The sequence below is a fragment of the Odocoileus virginianus genome, chromosome 26 (assembly GCF_023699985.2).
Source record: "Odocoileus virginianus isolate 20LAN1187 ecotype Illinois chromosome 26, Ovbor_1.2, whole genome shotgun sequence".
Taxonomy (NCBI): Eukaryota; Metazoa; Chordata; class Mammalia; order Artiodactyla; family Cervidae; genus Odocoileus; species Odocoileus virginianus.
Window position 1 is genome coordinate 15,137,728 of NC_069699.1, and position 20,849 is coordinate 15,158,576.

Consider the following 20,849-nt stretch of genomic DNA (forward strand, 5'->3'; position numbering starts at 1 on the left):
GGATTGCAAAGAGCTGGGCTTGACTGAGCGACTTTCACTGTTTTCAGTTTCTATAGCATCCCATGATGCCCTTTTCCTCCTTTCCCTATTCTCTGTACCCCTGGCTGGATACTTTTCATCTCTCATCTAAGATCTAGTAATTTTCTGTATTTCTATTATGGCACATAATCATACTATATTATTTAATGTGTCTCTCCACTTACCCCCTTAGTCCTTGGCTGCTTTAGTTTCAGGGATTATTTTTATTTCCAGTCTCTCTAGCACAGGACCTGGTCCAAAGTAGGCGCTACATAAATGTTGAATGGAATGGAATTTCATTGAATGGAATTGAAATTCAATTGCACAGTTGCAAGATACATTCAATCATATTCTAATTTTACTCCCTGTAATAATCATCCTGCAAAGCAAGTGTTATTTTTGATATCATTATACCCATATTCAGAATAGAAATGAAGCTCAGTGTCTTGAATTCTCTCAAATTGGTGTTACTAGGTGATGTTTGTCAGGTTTTCCATCAAACAGTTGATTGCTATTCTTTTTATATTATTTTATAAATAAAACTATTTATATTATATTTATAATATATTTATATTGTATATAATATAAAAAGTATATATAATTTATGCAAGGGTTTCTCCCTAACAGCAGAGCATAGGCCTTACATAGATCGTTATCCCCAGCATGGAATGTGGCAAGTGCCAGACACTCAGTAATTCTTGATTTGAAGATATTTTTCCTCTTCTATATGTGAGAAGCTGTGTCTGTTACCAGTTTAGGGAAATGTTTGAAAGTACCACTTAGAAGTTGCTTATGATTAAGTCTACTTTGACTCCATCTGAATATAACCAACCAAATATACTCATTGTTTTATCAGAGACTGGATGGAGAGACAGAGTGGGGCGGGAGCTGGGACTGACTGTATCTTTGAGAAAAGGACGTGGGAAATTGCAGGGTAACCATGCCCTGTCTGAGAGAGAATTCCTTCTTTGTGCTAATACCAGAGTGCGGGGCTGTCCTGTGAGGAGCAGTTGTACTCTCTGTATCAGGTAAGGGAGTAAAGAGCGGACTAAGGTTCAAGGAAAGGAGGGGTTAGAAAAGGCCAAGTGATTGAAATCAACAAAGGGAATAGGCCAAGAAATACGAGAAAGGGAGAGGAAGGAAAAGACTGAGAGGGTGCTCTGTAGATAGCATTTAAAAGAGACTAAGGCGTGCAAAGTGACCCGCTGTGAAGGAGCCGCTAGATACCATCTGTATTCTCTGCCCAGCCCCAACCGTGAGATACTTTTCTTTTTCCTGAAAAGGATTGTCATCATCAAACCCCAAACACCACTGCAGTATGTTGTGATAATATTGCTTCTAAAGTATATATAATTTTATTTTAGGAATTTGATTACTCTGTGAAAACATTCTGGTATTTTGTAAAACTAAAATATGCTAAGGCATCCTGTCAAGAGAGATGATAAATCAAGAAGCTGGAGTATTTTTTTATCATCATGGTTGCTGATTTTGATAGGGAATTACCCACATGCAAGAAACATTTCCTGTTAGCAGTGGGTTCCATATCATGTTTTGAGCTAATGCGATTTTCTGGTCTAGAGCCATTTGTGTCTGAATGAAAATGACAGCTATATTCACAAATTGTCATATTCTCTTTGGAGCAAGTTCCTTTTGTTCATGAGTCTGTTATTATTAAAGAAGCATTTAGGTGTAGGTAAATGACCCTTGGCTTCTGTGTTTAATTGGAACTCAGCCTGCCACAGTTAACATGTTTCATGACTCAATAAATCTTGGAAGCAGAACCTAATGTGCTATAAAAGCAAAAAAAAAAAAAAAAAAATTGGTTTTAGCACACATTTTCCTATGTAAACAATTCCTTGCTTTCATGTAGAAAGAGCTCTCTTAACATTCTTTTTTTGAATGATTTTCTACACATTCTTGCTAGTTTCTGTTTAGTTGTATGTAGTTCTGTTTTCAGAAGAAATCTTTGGTCTGTGTAGAAGGGAGCATGAAATCTATAATCATGCTCTGGGCGTGGAGTGTAGACTTGATCTGTGTATCAGGAAAAGAAGTGCAAGGGAGCCTCACCAAAAGGGCTTTTACCTCACTGTGTTACTGTAGTAATATTTTGCAGCATTAATCCAGCATAGGCACCTCAATGACTTGAGAGTGGTTCTCAGCTTGTACATTCAAGTTGTATCAGTTAGCTAGTGTTGCATAACAAATCACCCTACAACTTAGTGGCTTAATCCAACAGCAGTATATTACTTTTCACTATTTTGGGGGTTTGCTGGGTGGTTTTGAGCTGATTTTGCCTGGGCTGACTCACATGACTACATTCATTTGGAAGGTCACCTGGGAGATGGGCTCATTTGGGCTAGCAGAAATGTCTGGGCCTCTCCTTGAATGTGATAATTCATTTTAGGCTTCTTCCTACCACCATGGTCTTGGGGTTCCAAGAGGATGAAGGTGGAAGCTGAAAGTCTTCTGGAACTTACATGCCATCACTTCTACTGTATTCTGTCAGTGCAAGTCTTAAGATCAGCTTAGATTTGAGGAATGGGTAATCTACCTCTTGTAAGAAGGATAGTGGCCAGAGTATTGGAGTTTCAGCTGCAGCATCAGTCCTTCCAATGCATATTTAAGACTGATTTCCTTTAGGATGGACTGGTTGGATCTCCTTGCAGTCAAGAGGCTCTCAAGAGTCTTCTCCAACACCACAGTTGAAAAGCATCAATTCTTCGGTGCTCAGCTTTCTTTATTGTCCAACTCTCACATCCATACATGACTACTGGAAAAACCATAGCTTTGACTAGATGGACCTTTGTTGGTAAAGTAGTGTCTCTATTTAATATGCTGTCTAGTTTGGTCATAACTTTTCTTTTAAGGAGCAAGCATCTTTCAATTTCATGGCTGCTGTTACCATCTACAGTGATTTTGGAGCGCCCCCCCCCCCCCCCGTTATTATAAAATAATAATATGAATTCTAAAATGCTAATGTGTATGTGTATTTAAATTTTTTTCACCCCTTTATGGCTGTTTTGTTTATGCAGTCTTCCCTATTTTTAAGCAGCTAGGCCATTCTGTGCTCATTAACTGAGGGAAGGAAATGTCAGGGCAGAAAAAACAAATAAGAATCTTTCTTGCTTTGGTTTCCAGAAGCCTAAAGCCCTCAGGGGAACACTGAGAACACTGGATGTGGCCAGAGTGAGTGGGGGCAAGAGGTTTGAAGAGAGATTCTACCCCAGATGAGCAGAGTCCGCTGTTCTTGGCAGAGGCAGGGGAGGTAAACGTTGGAAGGAGGAGAGACATAGCGAGTCTGATAAAAATAAGATGCAGCAACCCCCAGAGCGGGACCCTTTGCCCTGCCTTCTGGGCAGAACCCTGGGGAGCAGAAAGGACATGGCTGGCTGTCTCCAGGTTCCCAGTGTGGCTCAGAAATAGTGCTGGGCCAGAAGGGGTCATGCATCGTGGGGTGAGGGGCTTGTCAGTGACGATCAGAGAGGATTGAAACCTATAGGCCAAGCAAGGTGATGGTGATTTCATTTGACAGCTGTGTGGATAGATGACAGCAAGGACCAGAATGCAAGCCCTGATCCTCCCCCAACCCCAATGATTGTCCATAAACACCCAGAGCCTAGAGACATTCTCTGCAGGTGGAAGGAAGAAGTTAAATTAGTTGAGGTCACATTTTTACCACTCTGGTTGAATAGAGGCTAAGAATGAAGTTGAGCTATAAAAATATTTTTATATTTTGTGTATAACTGTGTTAGATTGAGAGCCATAACCGCATTACCGTAGAAAGCATTTAACCTGTGTCTGTAGGTAGGTACCTGACTAAGTTTACTGAATCCGAATCCAGATGTTATTGAGCCTTTGAATATAATGTTCTGCTTGATGTCTGAGGCCTGGTACAGCCACCCCCTACATTAAGGGTTCTCAGAGTGTGGTCCCTGGGCACTTGTGAGAAACACACTTTCTCAGGCCCTAAACCAGAACTCCTGAATCAGAAACTCTTCCAGGTCATTTTTGATGCATGCTAAAGTTTGAGAACAACTGCTCTTAACACCCTCAGTTTCTCAGTCAAGTTATAGTTTGACACTTGACTAGCTTCAACTTTGGTCCAGCTAGACATTTCAAACTTCTCACATGAGGACCAGAGAGTTTCTGATTTGCCTGAGTTTTCCTCATAAACATTCCAGTTTCATTTCCCTTCTTGGAGGATTCAGTTTCTAGAAGGAAAATAGAGAGATGGGGAGAAGGCCCTTCAGTAAATGGGCAGAGGGAATCAGACAGACATGGTCTTAAACCTTTGGAGCTGATGAACTTCAGAGGGAATGATTTTTGTGGCCAAGTAAGCAAGGTCCTGGGGGAAATTTATGGCCTAAACATTTTCCTGTTTCTGGGTCAGGAAATGATAGCACACAGATGGAATTTACAATGGGAGCCTGAATGGAGTGGCCCCACCCAGGCAGCTCAGCAAAAAGCCCCTTTCACTGGCTCTATTCAAATATAATGAGTGCTCCCCAGGCTGTCCTGGCTGGCTGCTTTTTCTTTTTCCTCGACTGCTTTCACTTTTTCACAGAGGGCTGCACTGCATGTAGTCCACTTGGGATCGGGGTGAGCCTTGATTTGGCAGGAGAAAGGAAGAAGTACACAGCGGCCTACAAAATTGAATTGCTCTGCCTTCCTGGCCCCTTTCCTTGAATAATAGGCCTTTGTGCTTTGAAATGTAGGGAAGTCCCAGTTTCTCAGGCTTAAAAAAATAAAACCTTCTACTTCTCCTGCCTTCAGATGCTTAGCAGAAAGTAGTTAAGAGGAAGAACAGTTATTAAATCAAATGTTTCTTTAACAATTTTACAAGTTGTTAGGACAGCTGATTTCTAGACAAATACATTTGATGCATTCTTCCAGATGGACAAAAATATTGACTCAATTAAAAAATCCAGCTTTAAAACAAATCACATGGGACAAATTGGTGCACTAAAAAAGAAAAAAAAAAAAAAAACCTGTGTTTGGCTTTAGCCAGTGACCCACTTTCATAAAATATTTGACAGAGCAAAATTACATTGCCAGAGAGGAATCCAGACAGCCTTTGGAATCTGTTGAAATGAGTTTTTGATAATAGACATGATTTAGGTCATCTCTGTTTTCCCTTTCTGATTTTTATCCTACTTTTTCAAAGATGAATGTTAATAGCATCACGTTCTTTTTTAAAATTCCTGGGAACAAATTATATTGAAAAATCATTATCATCATTTAGGTGCCCACATATTTCAGTGGTTTATGTATATTTGAGCATCTTTGATTTTCATTTCATCATAAAAGATATGATTTCACTATTTTGAATTGTGTAGAATGTGGCAAAAGGTATAAAACATTCTTCAGTCAAGGACTTATCTCTTTGGCTAGGTTGCTGGAGGCCAGGCTATGGAACTAAACTTGGAGTGAGAGATTATTATCTGCCCCTTCAGCAGCATTCCCCTTCCTTCCAGTTCCAACCAGTGGATCTCTGTGAGGTTCCACTGTCACCCAGTGGGGAGCACATGATCCTTTCTCCCTCCCAGAATTGGGGAAAGGCCCAGAGATTGGTTTAGGAATGGGTCACATGACATAGCCATAGCCAATGAAATGCAGTGGGAACTTTTCTGGGATTGGTGGGTGAGAGGTGCCCTCCTCCCACTGATGATGCTACGTCTGGGAGAAGGTGAAGCGGGAGACACAGCAGCCAATTTGACACCCGGAAGTGAGAGCCTGAAGCTATGGTAGAGGCTGGAGGCCTTTTAAAGAGCCTGAGGATGAATGAAGTGAACTCCACTGAAGCTACGAAATGGAGAGAAACCCAGTCTCGATAACATCATTAAGCCATGTACCTGAAGCCAGCCCTACCACTAGAATATTTAGTTGTTCTACTCAACAAATCTCCTTAGTGCTTAATCTAATTGGGTTTGGGTTTTCTATTTTTAAAAGTGGTCTTCCCATGGCAGATGTGGAGTCCAAGGATATTGGGAATTTACTAAGACAAGGCTCCAGGTGCTGGGAATGAGCTTGGAGTCTGGTGGCCTAATGCCATCCTGACCCCCCTTTCGCCTGGCTACTGCCTGAGTGGGGTGGGGCGGGGCAGGGGGTGACTCAATGCTGGTTTCCACAGAGGGTTATGTCCTTACCATGTCAGGTCAGGTTTGTCCTGGGAATTAGGAGTAGGACCAGACTTGGAGGTAGGGGATCACATCCTTTCAGCTGTGGGGAGTGGAGGAGCAGGCTAGACTCATGTTGTGAGGGGCTCGGGCAGGACAGAAACTTAATGCTCTGTTACATCTCTTCCATTGCATGGGCTTTTTTCTCCCTGCCTCTGTGTGCCCACAAGAGCAGAGAGTGTCTCTTTACTTTGGGTTTCTGCCCTGAACACCTTTCCACCCTCTTGTGCTCTGCCTAACTCCCACAACTGGGTTAGACATCTCTCCTCAGTATTCCTGTAAGCTCTTTTATGTACAGAACACCACATTTTTCATATTATATTTTCACTCAGTTATTCAACAGCCTGAGTAACTGCCATGTACAAGTGTTGTTCTAGGCACTGAAGGTACAGCAATGGACAAGACAAAAATACCTGCCTTATTAACAGTATATTCTAACAGGTGGAGATAGGCAATGAAATAAGTAAATTATAAACTTTTAAAATGCAGATATGTGCAAAGGGGAAAAAACAGGGAAAGAGAATAGAATAAGGACTGACAGGGAAAGGTGATAATTTTTAACAGACTGGTAAGAGAAGACTTCATTTGGAAGGTGGCATTTGGGTAGATTTGAAGGAGATGAATGAACAAGCCGTATGAGTATCTAGGGGAAATACTCTTCAGGGGAATGGAACAGCAAGTGCAAAGGCCCTGGGGTGGGAGCTTGGAATGCTTGAGAAACAGCAAGGCTACCAGTGTCAGTAGAGTGGAGTGAACTCCAGGGAGAGGGGGAGCCACTGAGGTCATCACAGGGTTTACAGGGAAATAGGGGCCAGAGGCTGTTCAAGTATTTACTGCTGCATAAGGAGCCACTGCACAGCTTAATGCACAACACAGGTAACTGTTTCTCACTATTCTGTGGTCTGACCAGGCAGTTATTAGGCTGGTCTCACCCTGCGGTCGCTAAGGTGGCTGGTGAAGCGGACACTAGGATGACTGGGCCGGGCTTCTCTCCCATGTGGCTTCTCACCATTTGGTTGTTTTGCCCAGCCTTCTTATATGACACATGGGTCCCCGAAGGGAGCATTCCAAGGGGACCAGCCCCAAAGTGCGAGTGCTCATCCAGCCTCTGCCTGCATCGCGTTTGCCAATGTTCCATTGGCCAAAACCAAAGCAAGCCTTGTGGCCAACCCCAGAGTCAGTATGGGAGTGACCCCATCCAAGAACGTGACTGTCAGGAGGCAGGAGTCACTGGAGGCCACTGCAGAGGCTCAGGGATCCTGGTTTCTAAACTCATTGAGAGAGTGAGGCAAGAGGTGTACATGACTGATGGGATGTGGGTCGGGCTGGAGTAGAGGAGAGGGGTCAGGTCAAGAATGTTGACCACATTCCTGTGATCGAGTTGATTAACTTTGTCCTCTGGTAGAGCCAAGGGGTCACTTGGGACGACTGTAGTTTTCCCTCACTTCCATCAGCCTATTTCCTTGGATGTGAACAGTTGGCATCTTCTCAGTCATACTTAAGGTACTGTGCAAACACAGTTTCAAGATAAGCCTCCAGGCTGAATCTCCAGCTAGACTGCTTCCTTTTAAGCTGCACCTAGGTAAAAATTTTGGAATTACTACAGACATTGTAAATAAAAGGAAATAAGATCTAGTGAATCCATTAGGCAGACCAGTGGATTACCCAAATTTGAAAGGAATAGAGATAAATTGCAGGGAACAGATAGCTGCCAAAATGATTGTTCATTGATTCATGCAACAGATATTTGCTGAGTACCTGTCACGTGCTGGCCATGTGGTGTCACAGGCATCAGTGACATTCTGGAGAGGACCGTGAAATCTGCTCACTGAGTCTTATTTAACAATTGTCTGTGATAATTGCTTCCTTTTAAAAATGTTCATAAAAAGATCTTTTAGATAGTCTTTCCTAGACTGCCATCTTCCTTTTTATCTCCCTGTTGTCCATGGCATTTGGAATCAGTTCATTGCTTTTCTGATTATTTGCTTTTCCAAAGTAAAATAACTTTATACATTCTTCTTTTTGAAAATGATCTATGCTTGTTTAGAAATACCTGAACACACAGATGAGTGGAAAGAAGAACATAAAAGTCTCTCAAAATTCCATCATCCTGAGGGCATCACTCTTAACATTTTCATAACCAGTCTTCAGACTTCCCTCAGTGGGTATATGTACATGATACAATAGCTGGTGTTGGGCTATAACCTGGTTTTAAAGAATCCCATTTTGTGAATGTTCAAATTTGTGCAGTCCCACAATTTTGTTTCTAATTTTTTAACTAGGATTAGATAATTTTTTATTCTCTGATTTTAACTGCCCCCCCCTCCCCGCCCAGGGGTTTTCTATTTTCTCTGGAACATGTTTTTCTAGCTAGCTGAAGATACTATCTTTGTTGGCTTTTTTTTGTCTTGTCAGTTTTGATCATTGATATCTGTTTTATTTAGACCTGTGATAGGAGTTTCTAAGTGGTTTTCAAGTAATGTGTGATAGACTTTTAAAGGCCTCATTCAGTCTTTTCCTTAAATGTAGCCTAAATGATTGACTAAACCATCACCTGAATAGCTATGTGGTAGGTTCCTAGGCTGGCCAGTTCCCTTTGTATTGTTGAGTTGAATTGTGTGTAACCATGGTTACCAGGCTTGCTACCATTCCCTCCTTAAAGTGATTTCATACCATCAGCATTTCCAGCCCCAATGAACCTTGGCTGGCCTGGGTGTTCAGGGGTTAAATTCCCTCCAGAAGTTCTGTGCCTTGGCTGGCACTGTGGGTGGGGTGTGAGGTGGGCAGTGACAGAGGGTAGATGGGCCTAGATGGGCTTCTGCTCCACTTCTTCACCCCCTCATCCTGAGATGTAACTCTGGGCAGTGCCCTGTTATTGTAACCCTGTCCCATTGCACACTACTCCTTTGTTGTGTGACTACCTCTCTGCCCTGGGCTGTGACCATCTCAAAGGAGGAGCCCACCCAGTATCCTGTGCAGTACCTGAGAAATATTTGCTAAATGAATGGCTGAGTGAGTAAAGGCAAGGAAAAAACCCTGATATTCTAGTCAAGCAATGTTTTGGTGCTAAGTGCAGGGGATGAGGAAGGAGGTGGGGAAGGCCAGGTTACAGAGACACACAGCCTCAGGTGTATGGGCTTTGGAATGGGAAAACCAAGATTCAGGTCTGTGTCAGACAGCCTACCAGCTGCATGACCAAGGGCAAGTCACTCAATTTTTCTGCAGTCAAGCCTCCTTATACATAAAAGGGGATTAATTGAAGTGACAGATCGATTCAGTAAGTATTTATTGAATGCAATGTGCCAGACACTGTTCTGGGTGCTGAGGAATCAGCCGGGAACAGTGTTATTTGTGGCAGCCACGGGCTCATGCTGTTCAGGGCACCTTTAAGAGAGGAGCTCTCGAGAGCCATGAAGCAGCCAACTTTAGCATGCCTCCTCTGCACCACCACGTTCATCCCAAGGCTTCAGTGAGGGTGTGGGCCACTGCAGCCTGGGCTCTTCTTGTTCAATCCTTCCTTCCCTTTCTGTCTCCATACATGTCAGATGTGTATCAGGGTTGATAGCTTTCCTACCTACTCCTGCTCCTTCTCCTTTGTCTTTCAGAGATGGGTCTCCCAATAAGTCTCTTGTATGTCTAATTCTGTCTTGCTCTCAGCTCCCTGGAAGGCCCAGACAAATAAAGCTCTGTTCTCAAGAAGTTTACCTGATGGAAGTCAAGTAGGACATACCTTAGAAGGTTGTGGTGAGGATTAAAATGAGATGATATTTGAGAATGGCTTAGCTAAAGGCCAGTATCCAGTAAGACTCAGTCAAGGATACAAATTGTTGTTTCTATTATTATCTTCATTGACTTTTTTCCCCAGGTGAGCAGATGGAGAATGCTATCTTTCAGGTATCAGATTCCTTGGTTGTTTCAACCCAGTGGACTGCACCTATATCCCGTGTCCTTCAGGGTTTCTTCAGGAACAAAAGGCTAGAAAATAAAAATGGGAAATACTGGGAAGATACTTTATGGCCTTCAGAAAGTGAGGCTGGACCTTCCAGAAGAATCTTATGACTCTAGGAAGGTCCAAATGTGGAGGGCAAAAAGCCTGAATGACTGTCTCTGAAGTCTGTCCTTGTCTGAGAGTAGCACTGTTCACTCACTGAAGCTTGGAGGAAAGAGCCACAGGGCAGTGGAATGTGGTCAACATGGGTACACGAGTGTGGAGCCAGGCTCCTCCGTGCAAACCTTAGCCCTGTCACTTCCTGCCTACCTCCGAGGCTTGCTTTGAGTTTTACAGCAATAAAGATGGAATGCTCAGCACAGAGTCAGTGTCTGAAAACTGTTGGCCATCTCCTGCTCCCTCCCCAACACTTTTATTCTATTGTACTTGGAATAGTTAACATCAGTGTAACTTCTCTGAGTTGGAGAATTATGGTCAGGGCCTGGACTAAGGAGGCACTGTCCTGATCTCTGTGGGTTATTGTGAAGGAGAAGAATGTCCAAGGTGTGAAAGGAAGGAGGGTGTGTGGGCTTGGAAGAGGAGTAGGGCTTTCACTGGGCAAATGTTTATTGAGCAGCCACCATATGCCAGCCCCTCTGCTGGGTGCTGAGTTTATGAAGGTGATCAGGACACAGGCTCTGTTCCTCAGGGGCTCAGATACTGACTCGGAAGCCAGGGGTAGACAAACAGGTCTGTTCTGTAAATAGTGTACTGAGTCCCATGATGGCAACAGACAAAGCTTGGGAGCCTATGACCCTGGGTGGAATGGTTCTTGCCACTGCTCCCCTCCCAGACTGAGTGAAGCTTCTGTAGCTTCTCGATTTTTCCATAGTGCGCTGTTACCCCATGGGCGCTTAAAAGGTGTCTCCCTTCCCTGCCAGATGGGACTCTGTGAGGATGTGACCCCTGAATGCCCTTCTCCTGTCTGCTTCCAGGGCGTGGTACAGTGCTCTCTGTCTCCTTGCTGTAAACGACTATGAAACGTGGTTGTGCGGAGTCAATGGGGTCATGTTTATCAAATGTACATCACCTTATAAATGTCATTATTGTAGACTTTTCTAATTGGCCTAGTTTCTGTGGATTATTGTAGTGAACTGTGCAATCTTTCTGAACTTTCTTACATGGTTATGTGGAAGATTAAGTAAATATCTATATTATTAGAACAAGGCCTACCTATCATGTCATAAACACTCAAAAAGTCAGGTAAATCAAGGGATATAAAATTTCAGTTATGTAAGATGAGTTAGTTCTAGATAACATAGTGACTATAGTTAACAGTGTGTTGTGTATTTAAAAACCTGTTAAGAGAATAGATCTCACCACAATTACATTCTTCTTTTAAGAAATTGTCCTTATTGCAATTAAATACAGTCCCCCCAAACTGAAATCAAAACAAAACAAAAACCCCATGAAAGACAAAAATGTGTATAGGAAAAACAGAGGCAGTGTTATAACCTTATAATAGTGTGCCAAGAACAAATACGTAGCTCCTAAAATTGATCATTCACATTGGTTTAGAACCCATTACTATTTCAGAGTAAAGTGGTGAAAAAATGTGTGTGTGGGGAAAAAGTGTTAGATATTATAAATATTACCATTACTGGTAGTAGATATTATAAATATGACCATTACTGGTAGTTTTTTATGTCATTTCCCGATCAGAATTCTGAGAGTCAGCGAGCCGAAGCACCGTGCCAGGGACCACACAGCTACATGTGGGCAGAGCAGCCCAACCAAGTCTTCTGAGTCCCAGCCCGGTGCTCTGGGACATTCTTGGAAGTATCCGCCAGGGGGCGTTCTTCACCCGAGATAGGATCCCGCCTAGACTCCCGCGGCGGCTTTTTCTCAACTGGGCGAACCTAGTGTTCTAGAGCTAGTAGGGAGTTTGATCAACTGTAAGCCCTTGATTTAGAGGGAGAGAAATAAAGCTCTGGGAAAGCATGTCTCAGGGCCCAGAGTTACCCACAGCCACCAAGTGGTGCTGGGATGGCGTCCCAGTTTGCGCATTTCCGAATCTCATTCGCTTCCTGCCTTCCTGTGTCATCCCTTGCCCACACCCCAGCAGACACTTACTGACTCTTCCCTGCAGAGCTGGGTGCCTCTCTGCTGGGCATTTGCAGGACTCTGCTGCCTAGGGGTGAAGAAAGTATTTGGTAGCGGGACAGGGGTTGAGGCAGGCTGGGGAGGCCTCCCCTTGCATTTCTTACCGTTTTCTGGAGTCTTTCTGGGTGGTGTGTGCACTGCTAAGGGCGGGGATCCAGGAACTAAGCTGCCTTTGTCCACACCCTTGTCCTCCCCTTACCAGTTCTGCATCTCATTGTCCCATCTGTAAGATGGGGTTATAAAATACCTGTCACATGGGGTCTTTGTGAGGATTGAGGATTGCAGAACTTGAAATAGTTGTAAGTACGTAATTGCCATCAAAGTGTTAGTTCTCAGTATCATCTGGCATCCTACCTGGACACAGGAGTCAATGTGAGAATTTCATCATACTCCTCAGCTATTCACTTGTCTGTAGTATCCTTTCATAATAACCATCTACTTGCAGTTAGGCTGTGCAGTATGATAAACCTGTGGTTTCACTATCTCAGTTAATCCACAGAACAACCCGTGGAGACTATTATTGTTCCCAACTCAAGATTGAGGATTAGTCAAGACTAAGGCAGGGTCACTTTACCAGGATCACACAGAAAGGGATGGACTAGACTCAGGCCTGTGTGATGTGAAACTGAGGCTTTTTACAACTACACCGTCTGACCTCCTCTTGAAGCCAATTAGAAACTAAAGTCAGGCCCCCAGAGTGGCCCCAGGCATCAGCTCTGCTCACTGTGTCTCTGCAGGACCTCTCTCTCAGAAGCAATCCTTCTGCAGAGTGACGTTTCCTACCACTCTTACCCCGGGAGACAAAGAAGCAGATTTCACCGAGGTCTCCCTGCTTCCTGGCAAAGACACAGCGTGCTTTGACTGGCAAGGAGGCCTCTTCAGATTAGAGCTGAGTTAGCCACCCAGCCTTCAGTGGCCACCTTCCCAGCCTTCCGTTTCTTCTGCAGCCTGAAGGCCACTTACCTGGGCAGGCTGTGTGCCTGCTGAGTTCACTGAGTTCTGGGTGGTCCAGGGTGTAATGTGAGCTCTCAGTGACTCAGACCAGCCTATCTGGGACTTTTCCTCTCTTGGCATGTGAGAGAGCTTGCAGCATTGACATCTTTTAGCCGAGAAAGAGACAGCAGGCACCACCCTACAACAGCAGAATTACAGAATGTCAGTCAGGCCTAGAAGTGACCACAGGAGGCAGAGAAAAGGACCCTGATTGAGGAAGTCTCTTGGTCAGGATCACATTGAGCAGGAAAGAAGTTGCCTGGATTTAAGCCCTTACTTATCCTTGGTACCCTTCCTGGTACCTCCAGCTCTCAGGGGTGCTGAGAAGAGGGCTGAGCTGAGGCAGGGGTGGGAATATGCTTCTAAGCCCTAAGTGTATGTGCGTTCAGTGCTCTCTCTCTCTCTGTCGTATGTGATGAGGCTTTCTCAGTCTCAGCACTGGTGGCCTTTGGGGTTGGATAATTCCTTTTTGTCTTACAGCATTTGGCTGTCCTGTGTTTAGCAGCATCTTGGGCTTATACCCAGTAGCTGCCAGGAGCGCTCCCTCAGTCCTGTGACAACCAAAAATGTCTCATCGTTGTTGTTCAGTTGCTCAGTCGTGTCCAACTCTTTGCAACCCCATGGACTGCAGCACACCAGGCTCCCTTGTCCTTCACTGTCTCTTAGAGTTTGCTCAAACTCACGTCACTTGAATCAGTGATGCTATATAACCATCTCATCCTCTGCTGCCCCCTTCTCCTCCCGCCTTCAATCTTTCCCAGCATCAGGGTCTTTCCAGTGAGTCTGCTCTTCTCATCAGGTGTCCAAAGTGTTGGAGCTTCAGCTTCAGCTTCAGTCCTTCCAGTGAATATTCAGGGTTGATTTCCTTTAGTATTGACTAGTTTGATCTCTTTGAAGTCCAAGGGACTCTCAAGACTTCTCCAACACCACAATTTGAAAGCATCAATTCTTTGATGCTCAGCCTTCTTTATGATCCAAGCACATTTGTATGTGACTATTGGAAAAACCATACAGACCTTTGTTGGCAAAGTGATGTGTCTGCTTTTGAATATGCTGTCTAAGTTTGTCATAACTTTTATTCCAAGGAGCAAGCATCTTTTAATTTCATGGTGGCAGTCATTGTCCACAGTGATTTTGGAACCCAAAGAAAGAAAATCTGTCACTGTTTCCATTTTTTCCCCATCTATTTGCCATAAAGTGATGAGATCAGATGCCATGTTCTTAGTTTTTTGAGTGTTGAGTTTCAAGCCAGCTTTTCACTCTCCTCTTTCACCCTTATCAAGAGGCTCTTTAGTTCTTGGTGGCTCAGTAGCTGCCAGGGCTTTTTAATATGAGGACTTGTAAGTCCCAGGATGTCATTTCCTCTGTTGTATTATTCTAGTCAAAGTGGTCACAGGCACAGCCCAGACTCACAGGGAGAGGATACAGGGTCTACCTCTGGAAGGAGAAGGGGCACACATGGGCCATGCAGGGAGGGAGGAGTAGATTGTTTGGGGCCACTTTGGGATACTGAATATCACAGCCAGATTTTCATTCCAAAAAGCATATTCTGGCAGCATGGTGGAGATGGATAGAAGAGGGCAAGACTAAAGACACAAAGGTGAATTATGAAGTCACTGTAATACCTTCAACAATTTTTGTTGAATTGGTCACTCAGCGAATGGAAAAGACTGGAGTAATTATTTTGTTAGTAACAATATGCCAGTAATCATACTATCCTACATTTACTGAGCACATATTATATGCCAAGCACTGTGGTAAGTACTTTTCTATACAATTTAATCCTCACAATTAGCCCATGAGATACAGTCCTATTTTACCTTTCTGAAACTGAGATCAAGTGTGTTAGTCACCTTGGGCTGCCTTAAAAGGTACCATAAAAAGGTACCACAGACTGAATAGCTTAAACAACACAACATTTTCTCACAGTTCTGGAAACTAGACATTCAAGATAAGGTCTTGGCAGTGTTGGCTTCTTCTGAAGCCTCCCTCCTTGGCTTGTAGATAGCTATCTTCTGCCTGTATCCTCATGGTCTTCTGTTTGTATCTGTCCTAATCTCTTTTTATAAGGACACTAGTCCTATTGGATTGGGGCCTCCACCTGATGTCATTTTACCTATATCACATTTTTAAAGACTCTGTCCTCCAAATGCAGTCACATTCTGAGGTAACTGAGAGTTAGGGCTGCAACAAACGGTTTGTGAGAGGCTACAATTCAGCCCATAGAGTCAGGTAATTAGCCTCTGCTCATGTAATTAATAGGTGGGAGGCCAGAATTTGACCTGGTCTCTCTGACTTCAGTCTCCTGTTTTAACTACTCCTTATAGTATCACCCAAATTTGTTTTCATTTCCATTACCAAGCAGAAAAGAATAAGGTGGAGGAAGATACCAATCCTGTAGAGCTTTGCATTTAGAACTTAGTTATTTCTGACTGAGTAGCAGGGCTTGAATTCCAGTTACCTTTTTTGTGTCCTTCACCTGTCATTCTATCATAGTGATCTTTTTGTAAGGGTACTGAAAGGTGGCAAGGGTGGCATATCCAGATAGAACCATCCTAGGGAATGGTGGTAATGATTGCTAATACTTTATGAATGTGTCCAGTGTGCTAGGCAGAATGCTAAGTGCTTTACATGCATTATTTAATTCTCACAGTAATTCCATTGGGTGGGTATTATTATGTTTCCTCTTTTACATATGGGGAAGCTGAGGTAGAGTAGTGCATTAACCTGCCTAAATTCACCTTGTTAATAAGAAGTGGCAGAGTCAAGCTGAGTATTCAGGCCATCTGAGTCCAGAATGGGGTTTCCCTGGTAGTTCAGCTGGTAAAGAATCCGCCTGCAATGCAGGAGACCGTGGTTCAATTCCTGGGTTGGGAAGATCCACTAGAGAAGGGATAGGCTACCCACTGCAGTATTCTTGGGCTTCTCTGATGGCTCAGCTGGTAAAGAATCTGCCTGCAATATGGGAGACCTGGGTTCAGTCCCTGGGTTTTGATCCCCTGGAGAAGGGAACAGCTACCCACTCCAGTATTCTGGCCTGGAGAATTCCAGGGACTGTATAGTCCATGGGGTTGCAAAGAGTCAGACACAACTGAGCAAGAGTAAGAATATGTACTTATAACTATGATTCTTCCATAGCACTTCTGGGAACCTGATAAAGAATGAATTTATGCTGTAATTCCTTGTTTTATTTGATGTTGAGTTGTATGATCAGGTCAAGAAGCAACAGTTAGAACTGGACACGGAATGATAGACTGGTTCCAAATCGAGAAAGGAGTACATCAAGGCTGTATATTGTCACCCTGTTTATTTAATTTAAATGCAGAGTACATCATGCAAAATGCCAGACTGGATGAAGCACGAGCTGGAATCAAGATTTCTGGGAGAATATCAGTAACCTCAGATACGCAGATGACACCACCCTTATGGCAGAAAGCAAAGAAGAACTAAAGAGCCTCTTGATGAAAGTGAAAGAGGAGACTGGAAAAGTTGGCTTAAAATTCAACATTCAGAAAACTAAGATCATAGCATTTGGTCCCATCACTTCATGGCAGATAGATGAGGAAACAATGGAAATGGTGAGAGACTTTATTTTTGGGGGCTCCAAAATCACTGTAGATGGTGACTGCAGCCATGAAGTTAAAAGACGCTTGCTCCTTGGAAGAAAAGCTATGACCAACCTCAGTTCAGTTCAGTTCAGACACTCAGTCATGTCCAACTCTTTGGGACCCCATGGACTGCAGCATACCAGGCCTCCCTGTCCATCACCAACTCCCAGAGTCTGCACAAACTCATGTCCATTGAGTCAGTGATGCCACCAGCTACCTCAACCTCTCCTCCCACCTTCGATCTTCCCCAGCATCAGGGTCTTTTCCAATGAGTCAGTTCTTCGCGTCAGGTAGCCAAAGTATTGGAGTTTCAGCTTCAGCATCAGTCCTTCCAATGAATATTCAGGACTGATCTCCCTTAGGATGGACTGGTTGGATCTCCTTGCAGTCCAAGGGGCTCTCAAGAGTCTTTTCCAACACCACAGTTTAAAAGCATTGATGCCTTTGAATGGATGGTTGGATGGACATGAGTTTGAGCAAGCTTTGGGAGATGGTGATGGCCAGCGAAACCTGGCATGCTGCAATCCATGGGGTCAAAAGGAGTCGGACACGACTGAGCGACTGAACTGAGCTGAACTGTATGAGCTATTTATATACTTTGGATATTAATCCCTTGTTGGTCATATTATTTGCAAATATTTTGTCTCATTCAATAGATCTTTTATCAGTGGTCTCCTTTGCTATGCAAAAGCTTTTAAATTCAGTTAGGTCTCATTTGTTTATTTTTGGTTTTATTTCTTTTGCTTTAGGAGACAGATCCAAAAAATATTGTGAAAAATGCCATTGGTATTTTGATAGGGACTGCACTGAATCTGTAGGTTGCCTTGGGTAGTATGGCCATTTTGACACTATATTGTCCATGTGTATCTTATATAATATTGTACATCAACTACACTTCAATTAAAAAAAAGAATGAATCTACAGTTTCCATAGAAAGATTCTTAAGTCAATAAAGATACATTATGCTATCATTTACCCGAAAGTTTTCAGTTTCAACCATCAAGATATTTGTTGCTACATTCAAAATAAAACACTTTCTTGATTTATCATTTATCCATTTATAGAAGCCTCCTGTTGACTTGGGCAGTTTCTTGTGGGGTCACTGCTCTTTTCTCCTGTGTCCTGGTGCACTCAAGGTTTTGTTTGTGCCCCCTTAGAGTCTGTTTCCCCAATCCTGTGTAAGTTCTGGCAGCTCTATGGTAGGGCTAATGGCTACCTCCTCAAAGAGGGCTTATGCCATACCCAGGTCTGGTGCACCCAGAGGCCCTGCCCTATCCTGAATATGCGTTGGAAGGACTGATGCTGAAGCTGAAGCTCCAATACTTGACCACCTGATGCGAAGAACTGACTCCTTGGAAAAGATTCTGATGCTAGGAAAGATTGAAGGCAGGAGGAGGAGGGGATGACAGAGGATGAGATGGTTTGATGGCATCACTGACTTGATGGACATGAGTTTGAGCAAGCTCCGGGAGTTGGTGATGGACAGGAAAGCCTGGTGTGCTGCAATCTATGGGGTCGTGAACACAACGGAGCGACTGAACTGAACTGATGGACTTGCTGTTATCTGAGAGAAAAGTGTCAATTACTTGCCTTCTACCCTTTTCTGCAAGCCATTATAATCAGTATTGATTGATATCATGTTATGTTTATATAATTATTGTCTATTGCGAAGCCAAAAAGCTGTCCTTGTATATCTTTTTTTTCTGGAGGTGATAATGCTTGCTTGTTTTTTTTTTTCCCACTTGCATTGTTTCCTATTACTCCAGGTGTTTCTTGACTTCCTACTTTTGCATTCCAGTCCCCTATAATGAAAAGGACATCTTTTTTGGGTATTAGTTCTAAAAGGTCTTGTAGGTATTCATAGAACCGTTCAACTTCAGCTTCTTCAGCGTTACTGGTTGGGGCATAGGCTTGGATTACCATGATATTGAATATTTTGCCTTGGAAACAAACAGAGATCATTCTGTTGTTTTTGAGATTGCATCCAAGTACTGCATTTCAGGCTCTTTTGTTGACCATGATGGCACTCCGTTTCTTCTAAGGGATTTCCTGCCCACAGTAGTAGATATAATGGTCATCTGAGTTAAATTCACCCATTCCAGTCCATTTTAGTTTGCTGATTCCTAGAATGTCGACATTCACTCTTGCCATCTCCTGTTTGACCACTTCCAATTTGTCTTGATTCATGGACCTAACATTCCAGGTTCCTATGCAATATTGCTCTTTACAGCATCGAACCTTGTTTCTATCACCAGTCCCATCCACAAGTGGGTATTGTTTTTTGCTTTGTCTCCATCCCTTCATTCTTTCTGGAGTTATTTCTCTACTGATCTCCAGTAGCACATTGGGCACCTACCGACGTGGGGCGTTCCTCTTTCAGTATCCTGTCATTTTGCCTTTTCACACTGTTCATGGGGTTCTGAAGGCAAGAATACTGAAGTGGTTTGCCATTCCCTTCTCCAGTGGCCCACGTTCTGTCAGACCTCTCCACCATGACCCGTCCGTCTTGGGTGGCCATACCCAACATGGCTAAGTTTCATTGAGTTAAACAAGACTGTGGTCCATGTGATTAAATTGGCTGGTTTCCTGTGATTATGATTTCAGTGTGCCTGCCCTCTGATGCCCTCTCACAACACCTACCGTCTTACTTGGGTTTCTTTTACCGTGGATGTGGGGTATCTCTTCACGTCTGCTCCAGCAAAGCGCAGCCGCTGTTCCTTACCTTGGATAAGGAGTATCTCCTCATGGCTGCCCCTCCTGACCTTGAACGTGGAGTAGCTCCTCTTGGCCCTTCTGCACCTGCGCAGCCGCCCCTCCTTGGAGGTGGGGTAGCTCCTCTCGGCCTTGGAGTACGGAATGAAGCAGGGCAAAGGCTAATAGAGTTTTGCCAAGAGAACACACTAGTCATAGAAAACACCCTCTTCAAACAACACAAGAGAAGACTCTACACATGGACATCACCAGATGGTCAACACTGAAATCAGATTGATTATACTCTCTGCAGCCAAAGATGGAGAAGCTCTATACAGTCAGCAAAAACAAGACCGGGAGCTGACTGTGGCTCAGATCATGAACTCTTTATTGCCAAATTCAGACTTAAACTGAAGAAAGTAGGGATAACCACTAGACCATTCAGGTATGACCTAAATTAAATCCCTTATGACTATACAGTGGAAGTGAGAAATAGATTTAAGGGACTAGATATGATAGACAGAGTGCCTGATGAACTATGGACGGAGGTTCGTGACATTGTACAGGAGACAGGGATCAAGACCATCCCCATGGAAAAGAAATGCAAAAAGGCAAAATGGTTGTCTGAGGAGGCCTTACAAATATCTGTGAAACAAAGAGAAGCGAAAAGCAAAGGAGAAAAGGAAAGATATTCCCACTTGAATGCAGAGTTCCAAAGAATAGCCAGGAGAGATAAGAAAGCCTTCCTCAGCGATCAATGCAAAGAAATAGAGGAAAACAACAGAATGGGAAAGACTAGAGATCTCTTCAAGAAAATTAGAGGTACCAAGGGAACATTTCATGCAAAGATGGATTCGATAAAAGACTGAAATTGTATGAACCTAACAGAAGCAGAAGATATTAAGAAGAGGTGGCAAGAATACACAGAAGAACTGTACAAAAAAGATCTTCATGACCCAGATATTCACGATGGTGTGATCACTCACCTAGAGCCAGACCTCCTGGAATGTGAAGTCAAGTGGGCCTTAGAAAGCATCACTATGAACAAAGCTAGTGGAGGTGATGGAATTCCAGTTGAGCTGTTTCAAATCCTGAAAGATGATGCTGTGAAAGTGCTGCACACAATATGCCAGCAAATTTGGAAAACTCAGCAGTGGCCACAGGACTGGAAAATGTCAGTTTTCATTCCAATCCCAAAGAAAGGCAATCCCAAAGAATGCTCAAACTACTGCACAATTGCACTCATCTTACACACTAGTAAAGTAATGCTCT

The 20,849-nt window shown here is 43.5% G+C and overlaps 1 long non-coding RNA gene across 1 annotated transcript in view; it reads left to right on the top strand.

Moving 5' to 3' along the window:
• Positions 1-18,295, top strand: part of LOC139031226 (uncharacterized) — a 38,945-nt gene extending 20,650 nt beyond the window's left edge. Inside the window, exon 3 of the long non-coding RNA XR_011483645.1 lies at positions 16,604-18,295. This is a non-coding gene — a long non-coding RNA (uncharacterized lncRNA). The remainder of the gene's footprint in view (positions 1-16,603) is intronic.
• The last annotated feature ends 2,554 nt before the right edge of the window (positions 18,296-20,849 follow it).